The sequence below is a fragment of the Elephantulus edwardii genome, unplaced genomic scaffold (assembly GCF_000299155.1).
Source record: "Elephantulus edwardii isolate Elephantulus edwardi_28Jun2011 unplaced genomic scaffold, EleEdw1.0 scaffold00141, whole genome shotgun sequence".
In the NCBI taxonomy this organism is placed as follows: domain Eukaryota; kingdom Metazoa; phylum Chordata; class Mammalia; order Macroscelidea; family Macroscelididae; genus Elephantulus; species Elephantulus edwardii.
The window spans coordinates 5,389,796-5,405,176 of record NW_006399891.1 but is presented as its reverse complement, the minus strand read 5'-3'; the positions used below and the strand labels follow the sequence as shown (position 1 = coordinate 5,405,176).

At 39.2% G+C, this 15,381-nt stretch overlaps 2 pseudogenes; both read left to right on the top strand.

Annotated features, from left to right (window-relative positions):
* LOC102856232 overlaps positions 1-3,712 on the top strand; it is a 5,205-nt pseudogene extending 1,493 nt beyond the window's left edge.
* Positions 3,713-6,776: 3,064 nt separating this feature from the next.
* LOC102855814 overlaps positions 6,777-15,381 on the top strand; it is a 26,649-nt pseudogene continuing 18,044 nt past the window's right edge.

Below are 15,381 nucleotides of genomic sequence, written 5' to 3'. Positions count from 1 at the left end.
CTCCTCCTCCTCCTCCTCCTCCTCCTCCTCCTTCTTCTTCATGGATTTGTCTATCATAGAGATTAAACAGGTATGGAGAAAAGCTATAGCTTTGATGCACCTTTGTTGATTTTAAACCAATCACTGTTCCCTTGCCCTGTTTGGATAACAGCATGCTGGTCTAGATATAGGTTGCATATGAGCACAAGTAAGTGATCTGGGATTCCTATTCTTCTCAACATTATTTGCAATTTTTTTATGACCCACACAGTTAAATGCATAGTCAATAAAACACATGTAGACATCATTTTGGTATTCCATGTCTTCAGTCAAGATCCATCTGATGCATTAGTAGTGATATCCCTGGTGTTAGGTCCTCTTCTAAATCCAGTCTGAACCTCTGGCAGTTGTCTGTTGATGCACTGTTCTAATCATCTCCACCCCTCCCACCCGCTCCTCTAATCTTCAGAAAGATTTTACTGGCATGTGATAGTAATGATATTGTTGGTTAATTTCCACATTCTGCTCTATCACCTTTTTTGGTAATGAAAACAAATATAGGTCTCCTCCAGTCTGTTGGCTAGATAGCTCTTTTTCCAATGTCTTGGCATTACCTGGTGAGCACATTCACAGCTGCACCTCTTTGTTGAAACATGTCAATTGATATCTCATCAATTCCTGGGGCCTTATTTTTGCCAATGCCTTCACTGCACTTTGAACTTCTTCCTTCATCACCACTGGTCCCTGATGACATGCTACTTACTGACAGGGTTCCATGTCTGCCATTTGTTTTTGTATAGCGACTCAGTGCATTCCTGGCATCTTCTGAAGTATCCTGGATCATTCATGCTTTTTCCCATAGCATCCTTTAAGATTAAGCAACTCAAGGCTTGATTTCTTTTTAAGTTCTTTCCACTTGAAGAATGCTGTACAAGTTCTTCTCTTTTTGTTTTCTAAACCCAGTTTTTGCACACATCTAGTACTTTGCTTTGTCTTTTTGAGATACTCTTTGAAATGTTATTTTCACCTCCCTCCCTTCAGTAATCTTTCCCTTACTTTTGGCCTCTCACTTCCAGTGCAATTCAGTCTTTTGTGACATGCATTTTTATCTGTTTGTTCACCCCTGACTTTGTAATTATTTTTTGTTTTCAACCTGGATGATATCCTTGATGCCATTCCACAACGTATCTTGTCTTAAATCATTAGTGTTCAATATATCAAACCTTTTCTTGAGATTTTTGTTTAAAAAATTCTGTTGAGTTTTTTTAATTATTATTAAATTTTATTAGTTTTAATGAACATTTACAGAGATTTTGGATTCTCATTCATTCATTGTTGCACTGTTTTCTCTACCCTCCTCCCCAGTTCATTCTTTCCCCCCCCCATGTCTGTTTTAATTGTCCAATTGCCACAGTGTTGTCAAAACCAGTTCTGATTAATCTCCTTTGTCAGTGTGTTGAGTTTTTTTAGATGACTTCTTTGATAGTTCTTTCTCTGGCAGGACCAGTTGGAATGCCATATTGATTTTAGCAGCAACTGTGCAGCCAGTTGATCATATTTAAAAATGTGACTAAAAGTGGTCTTCTTACTTAGACCCAATAGGGTTATAGGTTTTTATTTTATTATTGTCCTTACATTATCTAACCTTCCAGTTCTTTCCATTACCACAATTTGTTTCTTGCAAGCCTGTTAGAAATAGTCCTGGGAGAAGTCCACTTGGACTGGCTGGTGGAATTGCTCCAACTCACTGATTTCATAATTTCCATTAGCCTCTCAAATAGTTACTTTCTTTCAAAATATCCTTAGCTAGTCCTAGACAGGCTATTTGCTCTAGCAAATATATCTGAATTATTTCTTTTGCTGGATTATTTTTATTTTTTAATTTTATATTGATTTGCTTACAAAGTTTGTCTACACTGTGTTTCACACTATTCTGCATTCACATTGTGTTTCATACAGTCATTCCCAGGAATTATGTTTTATAAAATTAATCACCATTGGACTATGTCCATCATTAACTTGTCTTTTCAGATCCCCGCCAGATCTTTCCTATTTCCTTCACCCCCTCCCTCCATTCACCAAATTGTGAGAAATTGTGGTACATTCATACAATGGAATATAATGCAGCACTCAGGAGCAATGGTTTAAAAAAATACTACATAACTTGGGAGAGACTGGAGAGCACTATGTTGAGTGAACTAAATTAGACTCCTAAGGACAAATACTGCAAAAGACCACTACTCTAAAAATAGAAGGATAGAAGGTGAGCAATGACACAGGATGGCTATACTGGCAGCCCGTTATTGATTACATTGATAGTAAATTTGAAGGCTACCTAAATGCAGACTCTCTAGTGAACAGATGCCAGATGCCTGACAACACAGTGCAGTGTTGTTTATACACCAGTGCTCCTTTAGGACATAGACTTAAACTGCTGGATATTGACTTTGTGAAGTGCTTACATGATAAAGTGAATATCATTCTACTTATTGCCAAAGTGGACACACTGACACCAGAGGAATGCCAATAGTTTAAAAAAACAGTTAATGAAAGAAATAAAAACATAAAACTAAAATACATGAATTTCCAGAAACAGATGATGAAGAGGAAAATAAGCTTTTTAAAAAGATAATACCTCTTGTTGTGGTAGATAGTAATATTATCATTGACATTAATAGCAAAAGGGTCAGAGGAAGGCAGTATCCTTGGGGTGTTGCTGAAGTTGAAAACAGTGAACATTGCGATTTTACAATTCTTACAAATATGGTGATAAGAATACATATGCAGGACTTGAAAGAAAGATGTCACTAATAATGCACATTATAAGAACTCCAGAAGCAGAAAACTGGCAGCTGTGACTTATAATGGAGTTTATAACAACAAGAAGAAAGAGCAGTTTACAAAGAGCCCTCTGGCACAAATGGAAGAAGAAAGATGGGAGCATGTAACCAAGACAAAGAGGATGGAGATGGAGATGGAAATGGAGATGGAGATGGTGGAGATGGAGATGAAGGAGATGGAGATGATGAAGATGGAGATGATGGAGATGGAGATGGAGATGGAGATGAAGGAGGTGGAGATGGAGAAGGAGGTGGAGATGGAGATGGAGGTAGAGGTGGAGATGGAGATGGGAATGGGGATAGGGATGGGATGATGGAGATGGAGATGGAGATGGAGATGGCGATGATGGAGATGATGGAGGTGGAGATGATGGAGATGGAAATGGAGGTGGGGATGATGGAGATGGAGATGATGAAGATGATGGAGATGGAGATGGAGATGGAGATGGAGATGGAGATGGAGATGGGGATGGGGATGGGGATGGGGATGGAGATGATGGAGATGGAGTTGATGAAGATGATAGAGTTGGAGATGGAGATGATCAAGATGATGGAGATGGAGATGGAGATGGGGATGGGGATGGGGATGGGGTGGGGATGGGGTGGGGATGGACATGGACATGAACATGGGCATGGAGCAGGTGTTTGAGATGAAGGTCAAAGAAAAAAAATGTAGAAATTGAAGGACTCTGAAGCTGAGCTCCAGCAACATCATGAGAAAGTGAAAAAGAATTTTGGAAGCACAGTACAAAGAGTTAGAGGAGAAATATCATCGGTTTGAGGATGAGAAAGCAAACTGGGAAGCTCAACAAAGTATATTAGAACAGCAGAACTCTTTGAGAACCTTGGAAAAAAATAAGAAGAAAGAGAAGATCTTTTCAACTCTCTCTTGACCACATATTAGTTGCCAATATGCCAGCTTGGACATCAGTGATTATTGGATCCATTAGACCAGTATGCATCAGTTTTATCCATAATGATGGATTTAACAGAATAACAAATTTATTGTTGTTGCTGGAGATAAAGATGCCTTGAATTGTCTAAGGTTATTGTGTACTGAGAAAGTAACAGCTCTAAGTACTTTTCTTACTTTTTTTTATATTAAACAGATATTTCAGTTTCATGCAAGAGAACATTTTATTATTGTACAATCATGTTTTGGTGATTTGATTGTTTACAGGATATTCTAAAATCAAAGGACTATGGGAGGTTTTCATTGAGGGTGAATTGCCATAATATGATGCAAACTATGTTTCTTTATGATAATTATAATACAAAGTTCCATTCCATGCAGCATATACAATAATGTGATTTAGTCTAACACAGTTGACCCCATTTTTTACATTTCCATTGTTTAAAGATACACATGGGGAAAAAACCCTATTTGCTTACAATGCACGTAGAGCTCTTTAAATAACAACCATTTTGTTTGCTTGCTTGTTTTGAATTCTTTAAATATATATTATTCTCATTTAGTACCATCTTTGGCCAGAATCTCCTTACTGCTTCATTTTTGTTATAATGTTTAATTTAGATTTTTCCATATATTGGCCCTGATAAAATAGATACTGCATCTTTCATATGGTAAAAACTAACAAGGAAACTTGAACTCCCTTTTTACACTCTGTGGTAAGTAGCGGGGTGTGGGAAATGCATTTATAGATCATTTCCAGGCAGAATTATGAAGCTAATGACCAACCTGTTTCCTGTCTCATCCTTAACATCTCTGACACATTTGAGCCCATTGCTGCAGTCACTGTGTCAATCCACCTCATTTGGGATCTTCCTCTCTTTCACTGATCCTCCACATTTCCAACTATGACATCCCTTTCCAAGGAATAGCCTCTTCCAGCAATATGCTCAAAACATGGGAAATGAAATTTTGCCATTCCTTGCTTCTAAGGAACATTCAGGGGAGCTCTGGTGGCCTAATGATAAGAAGTTGTGTTGCAATCCTAAAGATATGCGGTGTGAATCCATCAACTGCTCTGCCAGAGAAGGATGGACAATCTCCTCCCAGGCGATCTGCTGCCTCTGACAACCCGCTGGAGGGTCAGCTATGGGTCAATTCTGACTCAACAATAATAAGAACAAGACATCGACAAGTAGCACTCTAGCTGCACTTTTCCCAAGACGTATCTGTTTGGGATTTTTGGCAATCCATGTGTTATTCTCCAATGCCAAAAATCGAAGGCATCAATTCATCTATCATCCTTATTCATTGCCAGATGCATAGTAAGTGACTGGAAAGACCACAGCATGAATCAGGTGTACCTTAGTCTTCAAACTGATCATTGCTTGTCAGTAATTTGGGTAAGTCCCTGACAGTAGGCTTACCCAATGCAATATGACTACTGATCTCCTGACTGCTTGACTAATGGTGTTGATTATGAATCCACATAAGATGAAATTGTTGACAATTTCAATCTTTTCTCCATCTATTATGATATTACCTATTGGTCCAGAAAAGAATTTTGTCTTTTTTATTCGAGATTAAATGTATATTGAAAGCTGTGCTCTTTGATCTTCTGAAGCAAGCATTTTAAGTCCTGAGCACTTTCAGCAAGCAAAGTGTATCATCTGCGTAATGCAGATTGTTGGTAGGTCTTCCTCTGGTCCTGATGCTACATTTTTCTTCATAGAGTCTAGCTTCTCAAATGATTTGCTCAGTGTACATATTGAATAGATACGGAGAAAAGATACAGCCTAGACATACACCTCTCCTGATTTTAAACCATGCAGTGTTCCCTTGCTCTGTGTACATCAATTTTTTGGTCTAGGTTTAGGTTTTGTATGATCACAATTAAGTGTTCTCAGATTCCCATTCTTGCCAATGTTAGGCATAGTTTGTTATGATCCACACAGTCAAATGCCTTTACACTGTCAATAAAACACAAATAAACATTCTTCTGATCTTCTCTGCCTCCAGCCAGGATCCATCTGACATCACCAGTGATATACCTGGTACCATGACCTCTTCTAAACCCAGCTTGAACTTCTGACAGCTCCCTGTCAATGTACTGTTTGAGGGTCTTACTTAACTGCAATTAAAGGATTCTAAAAATATAGTTACAGTTTACACGCAAAGATGATCTGAAATTGTATCCATAATGCATACCATACAAATGAAAGAAATGATAATGTAGTCATCTAAAGGCAAGGAATTTCAACAAGGAGAAAAAGTAGTATGTAGAAGTGCCTACAACATGGTCCTGTATTGCTACTATGAACAAGTTGCCTATTTCTCTCCAAGCTTCTTAGCTGCAAAAGCCAAGAGAGAAACTCTTTTGGTTTTAAAAGCTACAGTGATATAATGTCATTCCAAACTACCTTTTTCTTATGCCAAGACAGATTTCTAGGTAACCTTTCCCCAGGGAAAATCATTCCAATAACACTGCAAGTGCTTGTTGGACCTGAACTGTGGGACAACTCAAACCTTAGGGGCATTTTATGAGTTGCACAAGGCTTGGAAAACAATGTGGTGGCATAAGTACACCTGTGGACAGAATGAAATTCTAACCTTCAGTCTCTACAATACAGACCTAAGAATGAGGGTGTTAAAAACTAATCTAAGGGTGCCTTAGCTCTTCTGCATAGCAAAATTATGCAATGTAGTGCAATTGAAGAGAAGGGTGAGTTGTGAATATGAATTTTAGATTCTTTGTCTCAAGGAACGTTTTTGCTTAACTTTCAGGGGTCTATTGAAGTATTTCTATTCTGTGAAGTTCTGAGACCTTTCAGAATTCCCCAGTGTAACTCAAAGCAGTATCCATATAGACTAACATGCCCTTTATGTTAAATGTGTCTCAGTTATCATTATTATTTGTCCTTGTATCTGGATGTCAGCTAGACTGTGAGATCCCCAGTTGTATTCATCACTGAATTACAGGGCTGGCCTGGTGCCTTGTACAGTAATTGTGCAGCAGACCAAATACTATATGCTAGTCAGTGATCAACATGCCCAAAGTATGTGCGATGAAGCTTTAACATCCTTGCCTCCAAGGAGCATTCTGGCTGTTCTTTGTCCAAGACATATTTGTCTTTCTTTTTGCAAGTCCATGCAACACCAACAACTCAAAGGCATCAATTCTTGTGTCATCCTTAGTTGTTGTCCACTTCTCAGATGCATATTAGGACATAAAGATCACTGGCTCGAATCAGATGCAACGTACTTTGGGTATGTTGTTAGGAGAGGCTATTCCTTAGCAAGAGATATCATGCTTGGTAAAGCGGAGGGTCAGCTTAGGAGAAGAAGATGGATTTACACAGTGAATGCTGAAATGAGCTCAGTGTGTCAGGAAGTATGAGGATGGCGCAGGATGGGACAGGTTTCAGATCTGTTTTCATAGAGTTGCAGTGGGTCATACTTGACTCAATGGCACCTAACAACAACAGTCAATAATCAAAGTGCTTTACATATTATTATTAATTTAGTCCTTCCAATAGCTATACAGAAGTCCTTAGGTAATAGTTAATAGTTAAGGCACTTGGCTGCTAATGAAAGATTAGAAGTATGGATTTCAGCAGGTTGCCTGAAAGAAAGTCCTGGTAATCTACTTCTGAGAAAATCAGCCAATCCCAACTGAGCATATACACAAGTCATCATAGTTAATACCTGCTCAATGGTAACTGGTTGGTTTAACAACCTATAGTTATTTTTACTATACCCATTTTACAGATGAAGAAACAATAGGCCCTGAGAAAAATTTCTTTTTTGCTGGAAGTAAGTGGTCATTTACTCACTGCCATCGAGTCGACTCCAACTTATAGTGACTCTCACTCAGGTTTCTGAGGCTGTAAGTCTTGTTAGAAGGAGATTGTCTCCCACAGAGCTACTTGTAGATTCAAACACACTACAGGCCACACCATTAGCATTCCTTGGAAGTAAATGTTGGAGAGAAAACTTTACTAAATGCTCCTAACCAAAACCCTAGAATGAAGACAATATCAGAGCATTGTAAATTTTAAAGACGTGAGCAGTCTCAGACTTGAGGATACTAACACGTCAGTGAATACAATGAGGGCGAGGGTGGGAGGGAAATAGTAAATTATATACTTACTGGGATGCTTAAGTCTGAGTTCTCTGTCATTATCACAGTTACAGAACTGGAATGAGATTAAATGTAGGTGTTTTCCATTGTCAGGAATGAGATGTCTCTGTTTTCAGAACACTAAAGACTATTTTCAGAAGCTAAGAGACATCCCTAAGGGCAAGCATGGAAAGACCTAGTTAAGTACCTTCACTGATGTCCATTATTCAAAGTACAATATTGTTTTAAAATTTAGTAAACCAATTTTCATAGATTAAGTTTTTATCTTCCTAAAACATTTGTTTTAGCTGTCTGGGCCATGATCCTCCAAGTATTTGATTTAATATTGCAGTTGTGAAATTATCCCCCTTAACTCTATAAACCAATCAATTGCAGGAATATTAAGGATGGAATATAACACTTTTAATACATCTACAGTCCTAATCCAATGTAATTGGAGTTTCCCTGGGGGTTCTCTGCAACACTTTTCATTTTACAAGAGACAAAAGAAGTAAAAACAAAACAAAGAGAGAAGGAACATCAAACACCAAGAAAGAAGAGCCAGGAGTAGAGCATGTCTGCTATGCTTAGGTCCTTACACTGAGAACCTTGATGACACTGGAGAAGGCCAGGACACATAGAGCTCTCCAAGGAACACCAGGCCCACAAATGTTAAAAGGGCCACAGAAGTTGAGAGGAGACAAGGACTTTCCCTTAGACCTGACAAACAGAGAACAAATTCCACTATAGCCAACATCCTTAATTTGTATTTCTAGTCTTCTAAAAGTACAGGGAGCTTTTGTGGCATAGTGGTAAGGAGTTACACTGGCAATCCAAAGGTGTGTGGTTCAAATCCACTGTTGCTCCACAAGAGAAAAATGAACAATCACCTCCTATGCAATTAACTGCCCCTGAAAACCACTGAAGGGATCAACTATGAATTGATTCCGACTCAATGGTACACAACAACAATAACAAGCTTCCTAAAATGGGAGAGACTAAATTTCTCCTTGTTAAAGCCATATACTTGTGGGATTTCTGTTATGGCAGCATCAGATTAAATATCAGCTAAGCACATTTGTGACTGATACTACATTAACTTATTGTCAGAGTCAAGACAACAAAGATTCTCATCACTGGGCCAATTGGCAGCATCATGATAGGCGGTGAAGAGATTGAGATTGTGAACAGCTTTAGTTTGCTTGGCTCCACAATTCATACTCTTGGTACTAACAGCCAGGAAATCAAATGATGAATTTCATTGGGAAAGTCAGCTGTCAGGAACCTCTCCACAGTACTGAAGAGCAACGATGTCAGTCTGGAGACTAATGTACACCTGATACACGCCATAGTCTTTGCAATTACTTGTTGTGATTCAGAAAGCTGGACAATGACTAGGGATGATAGAAGGAGAATTGATTCTTTTGAGCTGTGGTGCTGGAGAAGAGTGTTGACTATACCATGGACTGCCAGGAGAACAAACAGGCTCATCCTGGAGAGGATGAAATCAGTTTACTCCTTGGAGACAAGGATTCTGAAGCTCAGCCTGACATACTTTGGAAGGAGAGAGCAGTCCTTGGAGAGGTAATTATGCTTAGGAGGATGGAGGGACAGAGTAAGAGAGGAAGACCCTGGATGAGATAGATTGACTAAGTGGCTGGAGTAATGAGTGGTAGGTCTATCGGAGACAGTAAAGTTGGTTCAGGATACAGCAGGGTTCAGAGATGTTGTACACAGTGTTGCTATGAGTCACAAGTGACTCAACAGCACCTAACGATAACAACCACAGACACTATTACTCTTTGATTCTAATTTCTCCTAAATGTTGACTGTGTTATTGTGGCTAGATTGTATTTGGCCTTTCTGTCCATGGTCTTGTCATACCCACCAGAGGGTTGGATAGAACTACACAAATAATGTGTTGTGGACCAACAAAAGGGTTGGAAAGTTTTTAATAGTGCAAGTAAGATGCATAGGAATCTGCAGGAGTAGGACCTTGCAAATAAGGTATGTGAAACTAGAGAGGTAATTGGTTAGTTTTGCAATTCTTGTTGTTGGTATTATGTGCCATTGACTTGGAACCAACTCATAGCTGACCCTCTAGAAGGTTTCCAGAGGCAACAAATCAAATGGGAAGAGATTGACCAGCTGGTGGATTCAAAATGCATACCTTTGCATTGGTAGAGCAGCTTCTTACTACGAGGCCAACAGAGCTCCTTTTTACCATCATAGTAAGTTTAAAAGGAATTATCTAAGTGGTAGAAAAGGGGAACCACCAAGAAGAAGAGTCAAGAGTGGAGCTTGCTTTTTGCACTGAGGACTTCCTAGACCCAAGAGACAGCTGAAACATGGAAACAGCAAGGAACAAGGGCAACAGAGGCAGTAGAACCAGGACAGTGGTACAATATTGGGTTTTCCATGTCCACAAAATGAGAAAGCTGAACACTTTCAGACAGGGTGCTTGCTGACAGAGCAGGGTACCTCTGGTACTTATCAGTGGAGCTAATGAGCTTTCTAACACTTGGTGGAGTAGCAGAGCAGAGGCCCAGACAGCCCAAGAGCCTTGTCCAAAGGTTCAGCTGAGAAGAGATTATCTTGACTAAGGAACTGTACACTGAGTCTTTCTTGATCCTGAATCTTAACTTTTCCTAATAAATGTCATAATAATGGGTATTACCTGTGAGCTCTGTGTTGCCATTGCAATGACTTATACAAATCAGTAAAGAATCAGGATGTGCCATGGGAGGGACAAATATTGCTAGAAATGGTGATAGGGTTGGAGAAAGGAGTCATGCCTCTGCCCCAGAATTTAGCCTTGGACTGCTGCTACTGATGGGAAGTCTCTCTCCAGATTAAGTTAGAAGTGGCCAGATGCCTCTGCCATGTCACTTTGATATGAATTTTCTTTCAATTCAAAGCACTAGAAATAACTGAGTTCATTTACTCTTAAATGGTCTGATAGTTTCCCCCATTGCATTTCAAGGGAAAGAACAACATGATTGTACTAAACTAATGTTGTAATTATACTACATTTTGATAAGTTCTGAAAAAGAATTAAGCCCTTTCAATATACTAGGCATATTTCTTTTCTAAAGGCACCCAAATAGGTTGACTACACTTATTTCTACTAATGAGATGTCCTTGAAATATCACTGCTCTGATTAGAGGCATAAATAGTGAATTTCATTAGGCTTCTTGAGTCACAATTTTGATGGCATAGTAAATCTCAGAACAACTGTGAGTGGGCAGATAAATGAAGAGCATTTGGGTATAATTAACTTATTCTAATGCTCCTACTAGCTGTCTTAACAATGCAATTCTAACTCTGTTTCAGACTGTTTTGTGTCTATGGAGCAATTTGGCTGTGTTAGAGGGATCTTTTCGTGCATCCAAAGGAATAATTTTAAAAAATTTTAAAAACCCCCATAGACCATCCTGAGGCATGAGGACATTGATTAAATTCTGTCCTTTATTTCACTAATATTTACTATAATTTGATTATAATCTAGTTGCTAATATCTGGCACATAGGGTGATAGAATTTTTATCATTTTATAGATAAAAAAATTTAATTTAAAAATTCTTAATATTTCCTATTAATTTTATTTTTACTTTGCCAGTTCTTGGACAATGATTCACCTTGGAATAAATCTTAATAAATTCTTAGGCTTTATTTGTGGGTGTGTGTTGACATTGAGGGTAGACAGTTTTTGTTTTGTTTATCACTGGCAATAAGAGACACACAAATAAAAAGCACAGAGAGATACTGTCTTATCTCAGTAGCAGTGGCAAAGTTTAGCAGGGCAGCAAGTAATAAATGTTGGAGAGGATGTGGTGAGATAGAAACTCTTATACATTGTTGGTAGGATTGTAAAATGGTGCAACCACTCTGGAAGGCAATTTGGCATTTCCTCAAAAAGATGAACATAGAAATTCCATATTAACCAGCTATCCCAGTGCTTAGAATATACCCTGAGAAAATGAGAACTGAGACACAGAGACTTGTACACCAATGTTTATAGCAACGTTATTTCCCACAGCAAGAATATGGAAATAGCTCAAATGTCCAACCACAGTGGAATGGATTGAGAAATTATGGTACATTCAGACAATGGAATACTATGCAGCATGCAGGCGCAATGATTTTATAAATTATTACCTGACTTGGGAGACTGCTCTTCCCCCCAGGAGTGAGGCCCTTGAGGTATGGCCTAGGGTATAAGGCAGGCAGTGGCTTAAATCCCTGAAGGGAGAAGGGGGGAGAAGGTGGCCAGGTTGTTCCTGGTTGACTCCACCCAGGGTCTCTGTGGGGTCTTGCTCCCTGTGCATGGCAGTTTATGTGCGCAAATAATCACAAGTTTTTTGGGTCATATGCTTTTTCTGGCTTGTGTTTAATGTGCAGTACTGCCCTTCCCCCCAGAAGTAAGGCCCTTGAGGCTAGGCCTAGGGTATAAGGAAGGCGGCTGCAAGCCTGGCTCAAATTGTTTGTCAAACATGCTTCTAGGTGGTATAGCACGGGTTTGTGCATTGCTGTACAGAGGTAACTCATGGTTGCTGTGATGCTAAACACTGTGACACTGATGTGCCAAATGTGATAATGGTTATCCATGGTGGATAATGTTTGGTGGAGCTTCCTGATTAAAACAAGCTTGGAAGCAGGAGTGGCATCCATTTCTGAAATGGCTTGCCTCCAGAAACTCTATGAACAGTGCTCACGTCTTTTGTTCATAGGGTTGCTATGAGTCGTCTACCTAACAACAACAACAACAACAACTTGGGAGGGACTGGAGAGCATTATGCTAAGTGAACTAACCTAGTCTCATAAAGACAACTAATGTATAAGACATTATTGTAGAACAAGTTCAAGGATACAAGGGGTGGGGGAGGGAACAGAGGGGTGAGGATGGGCAGGGACAGGGGGTTTAATCATAGGGTCGCACAATTTATTGGGTGGAGAGAGGGTTGAGTAAAGGAAAGAGGAAAGATCCAGTGTGAAAAACAATATATATGAACTTTGTGAATAAACCAGTATAAAATAAAATATAAAATAAAACAAAACAACAAAAAAGAAAAACTGGGGGCAGGGGGGTGGGGGAGGAATCAACAAAAAACAACCACACAACAAACCAGGAATGCTCATACACTAAGATGTACATGGAGTCACTGGGTGGTTCCAATTGTTAAAAAGCCTAACTAGTAACTAAAAGGTTGGAGGTTTGAGTCCGCCCAGAATTCACACAAAAGAAAGGCCCAGACAACTACCTCATCTCTCAAATCACTCTTGAAAACCTCATAGAGTACAGTCCTATTTTAATAATATTATGGTGACTCATGGGCTCACCGTAAGTCAGAAACAACTCAATGACAAGTGGCTTTTGGAAGTTCATGCCCATGGATGTGTCTGTTCACATCATTACCACAGAAGCTTTGAGGTGAGCAGAGTAGTAGTCCTGTGGAATGTGTCACATTCGGGATTTGTTTGGTTCCTCTTCGTGGTGTTGAACTTATATCTCTATTTCCAGTAAGTTTGAAATTGAATTGAAAGGCTTGATTATTTTCAGTTTCAACATTTTTGGGGTGGATAAGTTATCTGTTGATGCTATACAGTTCATGTTGCCTTACCTCTGCAGGCCAATGATGTCATATGGTCCTTTGTCTTAGAGCTCTCTAGGAAAACAGAACTACGAAGATATTTGTTGTTATTAGTTGCCTTTGCACCAATTCCAACTCACAGCAACCTATGTCCAACAGAACAAAACATCGCCTGGCTCTGCACCATGATGCTCACAATCATTGATGTGTACAGCCCAATGTTCTGTCACTGTGCTGTCCCATCTCATTAAGTGTCTTCCTCTTTTTCACTGAACTTCTACTTTGCCAAGTAGAAATAATGTCCTTCCCCAGGAACTTGTCACTTCACAGAAGCTGAGATGAATGAAATCGCTACATCCTGACTTCTAAAGAGCCTTCTGACTGTACTTCTTCTAAGACAGATTTCTTTGTTTTTAAGGCATTTTATCATATATTAAATATTCATTGCCAACATAATTCAGAGTCATCAATTCTTCTTTCTTCCTAATTTGTGGCTTGGCTTTCAATGAGGCTACTGAAAAATATTATGGCTTGAGTCAGATGAACCTTAATCCTCAAAAATGACATCTTTATGGTTTAAAGTCTTAAAGAGGTATTTTCCCCAAAGCAGTATATCATTTTCTTTCTTAACTACTGCCTCCATCTGTATTGATAGCAGATCCAAGTAAAATGAAATCCTTGACTACTTCAACGTTTTGTTTTTCTATTCATCATAATATTTCTTCTTGATCAAGTTTTAAGGATTTTTTGTTGTTGTGGAGATGTTTCAAGTTCTTATATTGGTGTTTTAAGTTCTCTTTGTTTTAATCAAAGAAGAACTAGGCCTCTCTCTAGAAGATTCTACAAGAATGACTGAAGTATAATGGTCAAGAGCTCAGCTACCAATCAAAAGGTTGATGTTTCAAACCTACCAGTTATTTTATGGGAGAAAAACGCCTGCACTTTTGCTCCTGCTAAAGAATACAGCTTTGGAAACCTTACAGGGAGGATCTATTTCATCCCATGGGGGTCATACAACAACAAAGTAAGTATGTATATAATCTATCTCATAAACTTGAGTCATGCAGGAGACACAATTTTGCTAGCAGAAAGTGAAGAACACTTGAAACATTTTCTACAGAAGATCAAAGACTACAGTCTTCAGATGGATTACATCCCAACATCAAGAACACAAAATTCCTCACCACTAGGCCAATAGGGAACATTTTGATAGATGGAGAAAAGATTGAAGTAGTCAACAATTTCATTTTGCTGTTTTGTTGTTATGTGAAGTTGAGTTGATGGCAGCTCAGAGTGACCCTATGTACAAAACAGCTCTGAACCCTGTCCTGAGCCTGTCTCACTGACTCCCACACTTCTACTCCCATTACCATGTCACTCCATCTCATCCTTAGTCTTTCTTTCTCTCCTGAGTTGTCCCTCCACCCTTTCAAGCATCATATCTTTCTCCAAGTACTGGTCCCTCCTGGCAACATACTCAAAGTATGTGAGACGGCGCTCCAAAATCCTTGTCTCCAAGGAGCAACTTGGCTTCACCTTCTCCGGGACAGACCTGTTTGTTCTTTTGGAAGTCCATGGTATATTCAATACTCTTCTCTAGCACCATAGCTCAAAAGGCATAAATTCTTATTCTCCCATCCTTAGTCATCATCCAGCTTTCTGATATGTAGCAAGTAATTGCAAAGACCCTGGCCTGGATTGGGCACACCTTAGTTTCTAGACTGACATCATTGCTCTTTAGCACTCTGGAGCGGTCTCTGACAGCAGGTCTTCCCAGTTCAATTTGTCTTTTGATTTCCTGACTGCTGGTGCCAAGGGTGTTGATTGTGGATCCCAGCAAGATATAATTGTTAACAATCTCAATCTCTTCTCCATCTGTCATGGTGCTGCCCAGTGGCCCAGTGGTGAGAATCTTAGTTTTCTTGATGCTGAGCTTCAGTC